This window comes from Monodon monoceros, unplaced genomic scaffold, assembly GCF_005190385.1.
Source record: "Monodon monoceros isolate NGI ecotype Baffin Bay Population unplaced genomic scaffold, NGI_Narwhal_1 Super_Scaffold_11, whole genome shotgun sequence".
In the NCBI taxonomy this organism is placed as follows: domain Eukaryota; kingdom Metazoa; phylum Chordata; class Mammalia; order Artiodactyla; family Monodontidae; genus Monodon; species Monodon monoceros.
Genome location: NW_021703767.1, coordinates 41,254,207 through 41,269,885, shown reverse-complemented (window position 1 = coordinate 41,269,885; position 15,679 = coordinate 41,254,207). Strand labels below are relative to the sequence as shown.

The 15,679-nt window shown below is 36.5% G+C and overlaps 1 pseudogene; it reads right to left on the bottom strand.

The window, feature by feature from the left end:
- Positions 1 to 1,413: 1,413 nt before the first annotated feature.
- LOC114890243 overlaps positions 1,414 to 15,679 on the bottom strand; it is a 38,507-nt pseudogene continuing 24,241 nt past the window's right edge.

Here is a 15,679-nt window from a genome sequence, read left to right as displayed (position 1 = left end):
CAGATGAATGGATAAAGAAGATGTGGCACATATACACAATGGAATATTACTCAGCCATAAAAAGAAATGAAATTGAGTTATTTGTAGTGAAGTGGATGGACCTAGAGTCTGTCACACAGAGTGAAATAAGTCAGAAAGAGAAAAACAAATACTGTATGCTAACACATGAATATGTAATCTGAAAAAAAAAAAAGGTGCTGAAGAACCTAGGGACAGGACAGGAATAAAGATGCAGATGTAGAGAATGGACTTAGGACATGGGGAAGGGGAAGGGTAAGCTGGGACGAAATGAGAGAGTGGCATGAACATATATACATTGCCAAATGTAAAATAGATAGGTAGTGGGAAGCAGCTGCATAGCACAGGGAGATCAGCTCGGTGCTTTGTGACCACCTACAGGGGTGGGATAGGGAGGGTGGGAGGGAGGGAGACGCAAGAGGTTAGAGATATGGGAACATATGTATATGTATAACTGACTCACTTTGTTATAAAGCAGAAACTAACACACCATTGTAAAGCAATTATACTCCAATAAAGATGTTAAAAAAAGGTTAAAATAAATAAGTAAATAAATAAAAATTCACTATAAATTTTAGTCACATATTCAGAACTTTGCTTGGATTTAAATAGTTTTTGTTGCTCAGCATGAGAGAAAATTGCATTGTCCTATGAGATGCTTTTTTAAACCACCTGGGTAGTTTATATTAATGTTAAATAATTAAATTTTATAGAAAGTACATATTTCTGCAGTCTTTGGAATATTTATGCCCAGTATGTGATCTGAGTGTTTAGTTGCTACTGGAAATGTGGATTTCTAAGCTAAGAATATCACTATCCTGAACTTCTCACAGTACCATTCAAAACGCAGGACTACTGTTGACTTACTCTGATGATTCCTCACATAGGGGACCTGCTATAGGTCTTATTCATTTCTATTGTTGAATTGCATATGTTTGCATTTTTCCTGGACATGTCCTGAAATGGTTAAATTAAATAACACTTCTCACCACATAATAAATACTAATTCAGTTTGACTCTCGCAACTGAGAATCGTGTGTTCCATTAAGAGATTTATTTTGAAGAGCTCTCTAAGCCTAGCCTTGTTCCACTGCATGTTTTACATTGCCTTTTATATAAAACGACTTTTGTATCTTTCTGTTTGGTATGTGGCAGCAACTTTTTGGTACAGAATTATGTCTCCTGGCTGGAGTTCTCCTTCTAATTTCTTTGAGTTTCAGGGAAGTGTTGCCGCATTTTGACATTTAGTTTGGAATTTGAAATTTGCAATGAGAAGGATGAGCTAGCGAAGTCTGTGCTGTGTCCTCAGGTCAGTGCGTCAGCATGAACAGATTATGCAATAGGAACGGTCTCAGTTCTGAGACTGTTCTTCCACCACTGATTAAGACTGGGGTGGCAGGTATTGGGGATAATATTCATTTAGCCTTCTGAGCTTTCTGGGCAGACTTGGTGACCTTGCCAGCTCCAGCTGCCTTCTTGTCCACTGCTTTGATGACACCCACAGCAACCATCTGTCTCATGTCATGAACAGCAAAGCGGCCCAGAGGAGGATAGTCAGAGCAGCTCTCAACACACATGGGTTTGCCAGGAACCATATCAACGATGGCAGCATCACCAGATTTCAAGAATTTGGGGCCATCTTCCAGCTTTTTCACAGAACGACGATCAACCTTCTCCTTCAGCTCAGCAATAGGAACGTAGTGCCAAGGGTTGTTTCATGACAGTACAGGTATAAATGTTACACTTGTAAACCTTCGACTTCAAAGATCTTTAAGCGTTTCTTGATAGATCTTTGTTAAATGTATGATTGGTGCTCTGCAGTAACATCAGTTCTCATCTTTAGATTTAACTCTTGTGTTATTTCACACTAGATGTCAAAGTTTGGGCCACATATTTTAGCCATCCTAATCCTGTTTTCATCTTGGCCTTATTCTCATCACCTCCCCCTGACATTTCTAGCTTCTCCATTTTCCTTCTGGCAAGGCTGCATGGTGTGGCCTAATCAGTTAATGACAAATTCATTGTCAAATACATTATTACTGAATGAAACATTTAAAAAAGCATAGGAAGTTAAACATATGTACACACACACGACACCTTCCATATACCTCAATGGTAGTATTTACTTGTCTTCCTTTTTTGAACAGATTGTAAAATCCTTGGGAGTAGAGGGCAACATTCTATTCATTGTAGAGTTCCCAATGTTCATTGCTTGGCAACAAAATAAATTCAAAATATTTTAAAATTAAATCAGTTGTTCCCAATCTGGGGTTAATTTTCCTCCAAAGGGATATTTGGCAATGTTTAGAAACATTTTTTGGTTGTCACAAATAAGGCGTATTGCTGCTGGTATCCAGTGGGTAGAAGCTAGTGATACTGCTAAACATTCTACAATGCACAGCACAACCTATCTGCAACAAAGACTTATCCAGACCCAAATACCATTAGTGCCTAGATTAAAAAAAACTATAACTTAAATAGTATATTCATATTGTTGACAAATTCAACTTTCACCCATTTACAATTAGCAGTTTTTGTAAATTACCATTATTAGTTCAATGACAATATCCAAAACAGTATAGGATAGAATCTGTGGTATGAAAAATAAAATAAAATTCCAAACTAGAATTTTTAAATAACTTTGATTTATGGAGTGACTGAATTCTTTTCTGAGCAGTTTAGAACTAATAGAGAATGCCATCCTGAACTTGTCTGTAGTCTGGGTGGTAAATAGTAATTGCTTATGTCTGGCTAGTTCAGTTTGTTAGAACAGAATGCACATGAAGTTAATAATGCTTTGTAGCAACTTGGTCTGAACTTGTTCTACGGCCACAGAAATGTCTGTTTCTTATCTTGACCTGGCTTAAGTGCCATTGATCACAAGAGGCAGGGATCAAAAGAAGGGGAATAGATTCTTTTTAAACTATCATCGCTATTGTGTCAACAGTCTCAATGGCAGCTCCTCCTGCCAGCAGGTCAGCACCGGTGTCTTTATTCTGGAAGGACAGCTCATAAATTAAGCAGTTGACCTTTATATCAGTCAATCAACATTGAGCTATCCATGGCTGCCAAAACCATTAACTTTGAGCAATGGCCACTTCACCAAAGCGCAAATGCAGTATTTATGAACTTCACATTGTTGTCTTTGCCAAAATCTCAATGACATTGTCTATTTCTCATTTTTTTTCCATCCACTAAAAGGTAGGAAGTGATAATCAATAGCCTAGGACATTATCTGTGAAAAATTCAATGACTCAGAAGTTAAAGAGTATACAAAATGAAAATTCCAAGCAACGTGCCCATTTTACATCAGAGAACAAAAAAAAATTAGAACTACAAAGAATTCAGTGATGTTTTCCATTCACTTATTGCATAGATGAAAAAACAAGAACTTCTACTAGGTTATACAAATAGTGGACTATCTCGAGTAACTAACTCTAGCTTCTCATGAACCAGTTAAATAGTATCTGCCTTCTCTAATAAGGCCTAAGGAACTGAGAATCTGAGTTAGCCAGTATTTTATTTATAACTAAAATATGCAAGAAATGGTGACACATTTAAGATGCTCTCTCCAGCCTTGGCAAAATAAGAAGTAATTAGAACTTCAGATAATATTAGTATTGACTGAAATAAAAATCCTATATATATGTTTGAAAAAGCTGGCTCATTTAACACAATTACTGCATACCTATAGAACATGTGGAGCATCTTAGAGACACAAAGACAAATCAAGCACAGATGTAGCCCTAAGGGAGTTTACAGACGACTGATAATATTAAGAAAGATGTTTGTATCAGTCACGGTCTCATTAAGAAACAAAGGGTACACTCAAGTTAGGAAAACTTGAGAAGGGTTTGTTTACAGATGGACTTAATACAAAGGTGGGGGCAGTGTGTAAGGAAGCATAAATATAGTGCAAGAACAGCAGTCTAAGAGCAGTGATGGAGATTCCCATGCAGGGGATTTACTGGGGAAAGGAAGCGAAGGAAGCAGGGTTGGTCAGATGCTCTAAATATAAGGGGGAGGGAGGAGTCATGTCTTCCTAGAAATAGAATCATTAGAGTCGGTTGCTTAAGAAGATCAGTGATTTGCTCTCAAGGGAGCGAACTAGAGGAACTAATAGGCTGAATTTACTCTGCTGTCTCGTCAACTTCTGCCTGGCTAAGTGCAACAAGAAACAAAGTGGATTTAGAGAGCAGAAAGAAGATATATGGCATGAATGTCTTCCTTTTAAAACATGTTTGAGGATTTTGTTTTTCTTTTTACATTAAAAATGTGTAGCAATGTTACATAATAGTTTGGTGAACACTGTGATAACACCATCCTGATTCTCTTGTAAAGAATTAATAATTTATTCTGTACTTCCTGTCTATAGTTTTTAGCTCTCAGCCTTCTTTGGGAGCTGCCATGGCTATAGACAGCCATGCTGCTTAAGTTACATCCCCATGAGGGGTGCCCCATATACAACGATTGATCAGTGTGGGAGATCAATCATTGATCTGACCCATTTCCCCCAACTCTGGAAAACGCTGAATAGTTGTCCCAACTTAATCTTCCATGTAGGATTGACTGAGCTTTCCATTGAGATTGTAGCAGATCTCAACTTCTTCCTCTGACCAGTCCTGCTTCCTCACTTCCCTTCCCCAGTAAATCCCCTGCATGGGAATTTCCATCACAGAATCTGTTTCCTGGAAAGCCCACAGGGACAACTGGTGTTAGTAGTCATCTGGTGGACTAGAGATAGGACTCTAGAACTGAATTGCCTGCTTTTTGGTTGGCAATGACCACATCACCGGTAGGAGGTGGAGTATAGATGGCTCCTGGCACAAAGTACCATTGTAATTGTTAAAACATTTACCTGAGGTGGTGTACTGCTGGAAGGGATTGCACTCGATGGTTTGATATATCAGGTATATGAGAGAGGAAGAGTAAAATGTAGCTAAAAGAACCTGTAATTGGCTGCATATGCTAAATGTTATTGCTTTAGGAAAAGAAAAGGAAAAGTTCAAAGTAATTAATTGACAACTGAAAGCCAAGTATGAAGGCTAGGGCGATTTTTAACACATGAAGAGGATTTTACTTTCTGCAGTAGAGTCAGAGAAAACTGAGGGTTAGGCGTGGGGCTTATTCGTAGGAGTAACAGAGCTCCAAAGATGGTTTAACTCTCCACCTAATCAGGTGTGCTATGCTAAGGCCAGGGCCCTGGTTAAGAAAGAACTTGACCTTGACACATGGGATGGGAACATCTTGATTAATGGGACTCATAAACTTTGAACTCCCAAATTCCCCTGAACCCTCAGAGCTGGAGAAATGGCTCACTCCGTATTTAGGGCTAGTAGTCCTACTTTTCTTGAAGTTGGTGGAGAGGCTTCACTCATACAAGTTAGCATATACCCCATCCTCAAGCTCTGTCTCCAATTCCCCTCTTGGCCACTAGGAGTAAGTCAGAACATAACCCAGTTGGAGACATGCAGGTCCAGATAAGGGAGGAATGGACAATATCCCCACAGGAGCTGAAGAACATACTCAGCCTTAGTATGCCTGAGATGGTAATCTGAGGGTGCTTGATCAAGGAGCAGGGTTGGGGGAAAAAAGAGGCAAGAAAAAGAATCAGCATTTTGTCAAGGTGAATTGAATCTGATCATTGGGAGTATACAGTGGGTCTGTTGTTATTCAGTGGGGGCAGAATGTATAATCCAGGTGCTGTACTTGGGGTCTCTTGATATTGTTTTGCCCTATTTTGATAGTGAATGGGCAAGTGCAACATGCCTGCTTGATAAGGATGTGATGACTAAGGGCTCAAACTTCTCATGGATTAAGAATGCATCATGCCTTGGGACCAGCAAATATGCTAGTTGATGTTGAAGGGAATAGATAGAATGGATAGTAGTGAAGGAAAATAAAGTAACATTTGTGGCTCCCATAACCATTTCGAGCAGTAGTGTCTGTAGTTTTTCTCACCAATTCTCTTCATCTAAATTTCCCCAGCAGGAGAGGCTTACTAGCGCTCTGGGCTAACTGCTCCCTGAATTTATAAAAGAAGTGTTCCAAGTGGTGTAAGGGACAGAAATCTCCCAGATGCCCCTTTAAGAATGAAGCTGCTAGGTGAACTGTCAGTACATAGCTAGTCCTCCTCTGTCAGCCTTATTTTGAGATTGTCTCTGCTGAAGACAAGTACCTTGGCTCTAAGTCATGTCTTCTTTCTGGGAGAGCCCTCATCTGATGAAGACTACGGGGCTCTAAAGATAATGGCTCTCTTACCCCAATTCAGGGTAAATATGAAGGGTTATTCCAGCTTTACCTGGTTTGGATGGCACCTCTATTGAGACAGTGCCACTGCTCAATTTCTTTCTCTACGCAGTCTGCTTCATTTATTCCCAAAGGACTTGAACCTAAGAGCTCTCCCTAATAAAACTCTTGCACTCTAATCTGCATCTCAGAATCTTCTTCCAAGAGAACCCAACTTGCAACAGCTGGTGAGATGTATATTTGTACCATTGGGTGGAAATATCATCATATGTTGGGCAGGTTTTTACAAAGCTGTTCTAAAATCATGGCTAATCTGCATTGCTTTAAAGTACTATACTGTTTTCACTTTCTCACAATGAATACTTAACACTTAATTGTATTTTATTTTGTATTTTTTTCTGGCTTCCTTAATAGGATATATTTGAATTTATAGTTTTTATATTGTATACATGGAAAATTTTGCCATATCAACAAATTGAGAATTACAAAGTTAGGGAAGTGAATGGTCTTATAATCTAGTTTATCTCTCTGTTGGCCTTTCTCACTTTTCAAACAATTATTAAATCAAAGAAGATTGTTTTTTAATTGCTTTCTTCAAAAACATCATAACTGAATTTCAAATGGAAGAGCCAGGGTTGAACAGAAATGCTGTGGATGACATGGACAGAAAATGAGAATGAAACAAGCTAACTAAAAGTCCTATTTGGACCGTTAGTTAACTATTTGGACTGGTTAACTGTTAGTGGAGAGTTGGCCAAATATTAATTACTTACCTCTTCCTATGTCTGTATGATTTGTTCATTAATCTATAATTGCCCCCTTTTATGTTGATTTATTGCTAGTGTTTCCCACTAGACTATAAGCTCCATAACATATTGGTGACATTGTCTATCTTATTTATTGCTGTACCTCAAATACCTAGCATAGTTCCAGTACACAGTACCTACTCAATGAATATTTGTTGAATGAAAGAAGAGTTGGTTTGTAAAGAGAGGGCTCTATTTCTATGATGCAGTTATATGTGAAAACAAGAGTTGTTTCATAATATCCCAGCAACAGACATAGGAGAGCAATTCATCTACTAAACTACATCATAGGTTATAAGGTAACCCTACCTAAATGGTTATCTTATCATCGCTTGGTCACTTGAGTTGATGAATCTTCTGCAGTCAGATTAACTTGGCAACTTTCTATCTTGTACCAGTTTTTTGTGGCAATATCATTACTTCTTATAAAACTCTTTTCTACCTTATAGCTTTAGTAAAAGAAATATAAGCTAAGAACATTTGAGTATTTTGGTAAAGAACATTACACTGCTGTTTGAGGAGACTGTAACACTGATTGTTAATATTCATGAAAAATGAATCATTTGTTTGCCCTCATTTCATGCACAGAATTCACCATGACATCAGTGGGAGTTTTTACAACAATAAATCTGTGCCAAATAATAAATTACATTCCCTCATATTAAATTAAAATGTGCACATTGGAGAGGTTTAATTTTAAATTTTCATGACAAATGGAAATATGGACACTAAAAGAACTGAAATAAAGTTCAGCTACAAAGAAAAACCTCCAGCCGTTTTTTTATGTAGCAAATTGTTATGTAGCAAATTGTTCACCTTTAACACCTTTAACATGAGGTGTTGCTGTCAGAGAGGTGTTTTGTGCTTTTTAAAAGGAGTATCATCTTAATAATGGGTATTTATATTATTTTTGGTAACTGAATATACATGTAATATTTCCCACAAGCAAAAAAAGTAAGAAAAGAAATCATATAATAAAACAAATGAAATTAAACATCCTAACAACACTCTTTCAAACAAGTGAATGTAACTCAGAATTTCAGAACTATTACATTTTTCTAGTAAACTGTTACATTTTTCTAGTAAATGTTATCTAAACTGAGTTAATGCATCAATTTCTTTGATTCTGGGTTATTATCACGTCGCTACCCACAGAAGTCCTATAAACTCAACAGTTCTTAAAAGGGTCAGATAAAACCTTCAGTTATTCTTTTATCACTATGATAAAACATCAGCTAAAGGTACAAAATGTCATGTCTCTCTTCTTCTCTTATCAGTGTGAGGTTCCCCAAATAATCTCCCAGCACAGGGAGCATCTCATTTCAGCCTTAATAAGAATGGAAAACATCAGGTGTTTCTCATGTCCTATCCCTGGCCACTGCTGTAGGCATCGTGGTGATCGATTTCATCCTGTAGTCTTCAGTTTACAGGAAATCCATATAAATCAACCAGAATATGGAAATTCATACCTCCCAGGAGTAACAGATTAACTGATTCTAAATTAGAGGCAAAAAGAAAGGTCAATAAGAAAGCATCAATGAGGAACACAGGAATATGCCAAACACTGAGTACTTTCTTTGGAGGGCTACAATATGGGTTATTTATTTTCTGATTCAGAATAGCACATCCAGGAGCCCACAACCACAAATGACCAATACTCGAGAACTATTAGGGTTACTGCTGTGCGGAAATCTTTAGCCTTTTTAAACTCAGATGTGAGAAGAGTCAAGGAAACTCTCTTTCCAGAAATATCTGTATTCAGACAATTTTTCATACACCTTCAGAGAATTCTGTTCTTGAAACTGTAGTGCAAGGTTAGGCTGGCTTCCCATCAGGAAGAGAACTTCAGTAAAGAGGGGCTCCAAGAATTCAGATGGAGGCCATCCAGAAACTACTGGAACAGAGTTCTGAGTTGCATTTCCATGAAGTATAATTTTTTTCATTCTTTACAGAATATTCCCTAATGACATAGTGTCTCTAAATTATCCTTTTTACCTTATGGTCAACCTGAGTAAAAATCTGAAGCAAAGCCTCATGAAAACTATGAATCCAGAGAGAAATAGAAACATTTATTACTCTTGATCCCCTCTTTGATCTCTTAGGTTGGAGTAAGTTCAACTAGGGATGGAAGGTAGGAAAGGATATATACATGAAAACCAATTTATAATTTTGTATATACAAAGGAGCAGTTACTTTGTTGGCAGACCAGCATGGATACTGGTAGAGTACCCCTGGTTTATCCAAAGTAAGTCATCTGAAGGAGTAGGAGGGACTTTAAGAAAGATATTTTTTAAATTAGATATCACTAAAACCATTGTTCATAGTTCATGGAAAGAAAAACTATTCCTAAGCTATGTCATTGACTGGTGGATATGTGTTAAAATTAATCATAGATCTTATTGGGTAATGATATTGAACTAATGAATTAAGAAAGAAATCTGGCAGAGCCAGTTGAGGGCAGAGGAAATAGGGACAACTCTGGCTTGTTTTTGGATTGGGGCTAGAGTAGGCTAGAGTTAGTACCAGATGTACTGTAGATAGAAGAGAGAAAGGAGGTGGCACTGTCAGCCAATGCAAAAGAGACCTATTAAAATCTCTGAAAATGAAAAATAATAATTAATAGGTACATACAACTTAAATATACCTCACCCTTCTCCACAAAATGATATATTTGCGTGTCTTTAATTAATTAATGCTCTAGATGTTTATTTTACCGATATAACTTTCTTTTTCTAATGAGCAGGGCTGCCCTATAAGTGTAGGTGCTGGACAATTGACATAAATGAGATGTAGAGTTAATACATTTAAACCTTATTCATACATAAGGCACTAGTCTAGATACTTTAAAAATAATGCCTTTGTTTCTTACAAACACCTTGCAAGGTTAGTGCTGTTATTACTCTCTTTTTTGCAATGAATGAATTAAGGGACATAGAATTTAAATACCTTGACTCAAAGCACACAGCTATGAAGTATTAGAGGTGGGGTTGGAACTCAAGTCAGTTTGACTTCAAAGTCATATGAAGTCCATTCTGTTAAACCACTTTTCCTGCAGTGGTTATGCATAAACCAGAGGTTAAAAAAATCTCAAAATATTAGATATTTTTTGTCATAAAACTAAAATATACAGTTTTTTGATATCAGGACAAAATAAAGTTGAAAAGAACAAGTTTCAAAACAATGAATTTCCAAGTACCAAAAAATTGTGCAAGTAGTAAAATTGGCTACTGATCCTAAACAGGGTTGAAATGATAACTATAAAATATTTCCTTTTTAACAACTTATTTCTTTTATTAGTGTTGAAAGTAGAGAATCCTAGTAAAAATGTTTGTTTATGTAGCTAGGCTCTGAGTAAACAGAGAACTCTTATTTCCATAGCCTCCAGAACAAATAATTTTATCTGAAGTTAAGAAGAACAGCCAAGTATATTAATACAAAACGTTAAGAAAGAGAAAATGAATATATGTATCTATTCGTTCTGAGAAAGATTGAAAATAATTTAAAGTCTTCATGTTCAATATCCACTGTTTCGGAAAGATATACTTTTTTTCCCCAAAGTCGCAACTCAAGGTTATTGAATATGACATCAATACTGGTGGTATTCTTTGCTGAAAGAAATGAACCATCACAGGCCTTCAAGGGGGCAGTGGTGGATTTAATGGGGCCATTTGATCAGAGAACTTTCAGTCTTACTGCTGTTCCTATCACTTTGTGCAGGGGCTTCTCCCTTTATATTCAGTCTCGTAAGTAAAGTGGAAGAATCCAGAAGGGAAAAAAAAAAAAAAAGCCAACTGGAGGGACTGCTTGCTCCCAGGAAGCTTTAATAAATTGTTCACTAGCCTGTTCAACACATGCACACAAAACTCCTTAGTAGGGGTATGTTTTCAACTTTGTGTAACACCTGTCTAACATGGTTCAAAGAATGTCAGGAGAAAAGAAGATCAACTGATGGCAAAAACAGAAAGGACATCCAAAGTACACATTTGTATTACCAGCTCATTTCGATCCAGGCCAAGCTATAAACCAGGGTGCTGAGAATGAAGTTGCTCATGACAAGATTAGTGACCAGTGCTTTTCTTCTCCTCTGACAGCTTGTGGATGTAGGATGGATTTACGAGTCCCTAGAGGACAGGAAGGCATAAACAGCACTTGGCATCAGCATCATGAGTGCTGACATCCCCAGAACAAATCATCTGAATGAGCCAGAACATTAGAATCCAAAACTTAATTTTGTAGTACATGGCCATGCAAATGAGGAAATATGACAGATCTCAAAAATGCTTCTGAAATATAGTCTCCCTTATCCATTGTCTTTTGTATTCTGATTGAGAGCATTCAAAGGGAGATAATATTGCAAACACAGCCTGTACAATTTGGGAAATGAGGGTTTGAGTATTGGCCCTGGAGTTGTAGATTAAGTGGCAACCAGTACTTTATTATAGTAATTACAAGCTTCAGTCACATGAAGGCAAAAACCAGTCCTCCTAACCTCAAGATAACAGACATATTTATAGGGTGGAATCCTGCCATCTCGGGCTTGGCAGCATCAGACTGACGAGCAAGCTGTGTTTGAGCTGTCAGATGCTATACCATCACTGGCAGTCCCACTCTTGACACTTTAGTTATGTCTGTATTTTAAGAAAGGGCAAAAGACTGATCTTTCCCAAATCTATTTTCTGGCCCATATTTTCATTTTGTCATCAGTAATCTCATATATCAGTATCTAGGAGAGCTGTTTCTCTGTGTTAAGGTAAGAAAAGCAATTCTGAAATGTAATCAATTTATTTCAACATTTATTCTGTTTTTACTTGCTAATCATTATAATCTCTAAGAGGCCCTCCTTTTTTCAAAGAGCAGGTGATTCATTTCATAAAACTAATTTATGGTGACATTTTCAACATTATTGATGTACAAATCTGCCTTTCAGCCTCAGCAGTAGTTATTTTAGTGTTTTCAAGTAGATAACCCATAGAAGCAGCATACTTCTACAATATTTATATTTTATATTTGATTTCTTATATCCAGTGTTAAGTACCTGGACATTAGTAAAATCTGTATTTATGTGTAAATATAATCTACCAATAAAGCTCTGTTTTTAACAGAATAAAATCAGCCAAAATAGTTTAAATAGTTATATATGTATTTAGTTACCGAGTAATACTACTAATAATATTGCTAACCAGTAAAGGTGAATTATTTATTGAGAGCCTGCTATGTGCCAGACATAAGAACATGTAACAGGGACATACAGATGTCTTCTTCCACACCCTCCCTATGTTGATCTCTCAATTCTCGGGACTTCTGCAGTAGCTTCCTGTTATGGGAGGAGTAGAACTGAGAGGGTCCAACCAGTGCCTATGAACATAAGTCTCCTTGGGATTCACAGATTTATTTCATCACCCCGAAAGGCCAATCTCTCATGTTGGCATCTGCTGTTATTTCTTCATTCTCATTTGGTAGCCAGTCTAAAGGACATCCTTTACCAAATGCCCAGGTTCTACTACAAGAATTTCATGCCCACAGGACGTTTATTACCTCCTTTCCTAGGATGGAGTGGGGAAAATCTTGTGTCCATCCACAGGATGGGGTGAGAAGAATTCAGATGCTCTCCCAGTTCACTCAAGAACCATGGGACACTATTGGAGCTGCCCCTCTATCTCCTTGCCCTTGGCAACCAATGTAGCTTTTACTCCTTTATTGCTCCCCTCTCTAGGGGATGTGGAAACTTCTGCCAAGCTTCTCTGCTCTCAGGTCCCAGAGGGGAAGTTCTACAAAAGTTTTCTGCATGCTTGGATTCCCCAAAAGTTATATAGGGTTCTCTAGGCCATGTGGTTAGATGAAAGTCCCTTGACAACTAACTGTCCAGCTTTTTCTTTCTCTGGAAACACAGGATGTTGGTATCTCTTCTGTGATGCAAAATACATACGTATGTAAATGCATAAATAAATTTTTAAAACCGCTTTGCAAGTATTCTTTTAAATGTTATACTCTGACGCAGTCTAACAGATTTCTCTGGCTGTCATCAAAATTTCCCCTTGGGACAACAGTGATTAACTGCTCTAGGGTGTTGGGAGCTTTTTAGTAAAAATGGGGGGGGAGGGGACAATGTTGTAGAGTGGAATACATGTCGATGATTATTTTGCAGCATCGTCTTATCACAAAAGACAGAGAGAAAGGGAGAGAGACAATATTCAAATTGCACTTAGGGTATGTTTCTTACAATACATCCTCCAAATTGGATGCTTTAATAGAATACATAAAAGCACTTTATTTGTCATAACACTCAATACCCATTACTTTTTTTTTTTTTAACATCTATATTGGAGTATAATTGCTTTACAATGGTGTGTTAGTTTCTGCTTCCCTTTACTTTTTAGATAAGGAAGAAAAAAAAGCACAGAGAAATTAAGTATCTTTTCCAAAGTTACACAGCTCCTCCTGAAAAGCTCATGCTAGAATCTAGTTGTCTACTTCTTCATCCCGGGCATTGTCAAACTTCCACCAGTTTAGAGCTTCAGGTAATCTTGTGTTCCTGGACTAGCACGCTCCTAATTTTCCTAGCTATGCCTGCATTTCCCTTTTAGTTTATTCTTTGCACCTACTTAGATAAATATAACTCAGTGATAATGTATACATAGTCAAGTGTTCCATTTTCTCTCACAGAATTAAACCCTGAGGGATTGAGCCCTTCTTTCTTAGGCACTGGTAATAGTAATAAATACTAGGTAGAAGCATTCAAGGGGGGAAATGACCCCCTATGTCTTTTAAGAGGTTGATTTAATGTAGCAAATATAGTATGTTTCATCCTAATGGTGGTTGAATTGACTATTAAAAGATTTTATAGACGTATAAAAATTGTGATATGATGTAATAGGCTTTGAAACAATCACATAATTTCAAGCTGTTAATAAAAATATTATATTCATTCTATAAAAGTAATCATTAGCATCTGAAATGTGAATAAAATATTTAATTTTTAAAGTCCTAGATCCAAGAGACTTAGAGAATTTTTCACTTTTACAATGGAGAATTAGAGAATTTAAAGTGATATGTCCTCAGAGGAATATAGAATAATAAAATGAACATTTTCAATATATTCAAATAAGATGAAGCAATTTGGAATGTTGAACTAAAAAAGATTTTCAAATTCCTTTTGAAAATTATAACATAGCATCTCTGTGATTTGCCACCTAAAGAATGTTTAAAAGCTTTCAATCATTGATTGTAGAATCTTTTTTTTTTTTTGGTAGTGGTTGTGAGGTACTCTTTGCAACACATAAGAAAGATATTAGCATTATTTATTATTACAATAAATTCTTAAACATTCTTTGTGACTGATATCACAACATACTAATTTTATGCATGATTGGTATAACAGAGAATCCTAGATGTCAGCATTGTTTAAGGTTTTTGTTGGCTGATATATTTTCCCTTTGGATATAATTCTCTTTCATATTTAAGAGCTTTGTATGAAAATGCACTGAGTGAAGTTCTTTGGCTGTCAATGAGAACCTGTTACAAAAACCATTGATCTTTCCTCTTGCAATGCACAGCCTTATTTGATTCACTGTTTTTTAATATCTAGGGAGCATTGTAGCACACGGAGTGCAGAAGTAGACATGAAAGGTTAGTGATTTGCCTTTACAAGACATGCTTTGCTTAATTTATTATACTAATGCCTTTCATTGCATCATCCTGTAAGATAATAAACTTAAAGCCACATTTTAATAATGCAGCCTCATTAAAAATTCTAAACAAATGATCATGTTGGAGTTATAGAGAGAGAACTGGATAATGCCTGAGGTCAATAAAATCTGAATTAATCATTTCAAAAGATAGTTTGTACCAGCAGACTTGTATACTTGTACCTTGTTTCCCACCATGACTGAAGAATATGGAAGACTTTTTTTGTATTCAAGTCAGATAAATATCAAATTATATACATTCATAGATACAAAAGTAATTATCATGAGTTGCATTGACAGTATCATTTGTCACCAGTGGCTGTTGTCATAAGTCATTTACATTTGACTTACCCCCTCTAAAGACTCAAACCTCATAATTTTTTGAATAAACTTGGACTAAAATTCATTGATCTCATAACATTTTCACTGTCTCTTTCACTTTCAAGATACCCCTCCTTCTCCACTAAAACCCAGCCTAAATCCATTTAGGTAAATAATTAACATTTCCTTCTATGTGCCCTCATCTTCTTTGCTACTTCTTCCAATATTCGTTTGTTTGACAATGTTCTCACTCCTGCTTAAATGTGGCTCTTTATATTACTGATAAGGAAACTGAGGCACAGAGATTAGATAAATTTGCCTAACGCCTAATATATTCTGGGAATGTTTATTTAAATGTCAAAAATAATTTTTACCACTGTGTCCTTTAATTTATATTCAATTAATTTTAATGTACTATAATTTTATTTTAATTTTGTGGAGATGCTCATATAAATCTCTAGCTGAAAGCTCTTTCATTTCTATTATCAATCCTGCCCACACTCCCCACAGTGAATTATTTCCATACACTCATATTTCTACAGGGACTGACTAGCTAGTTTTACTACCTTCTGTTGTTCCAACCTCTCTTTCTCTCACCAT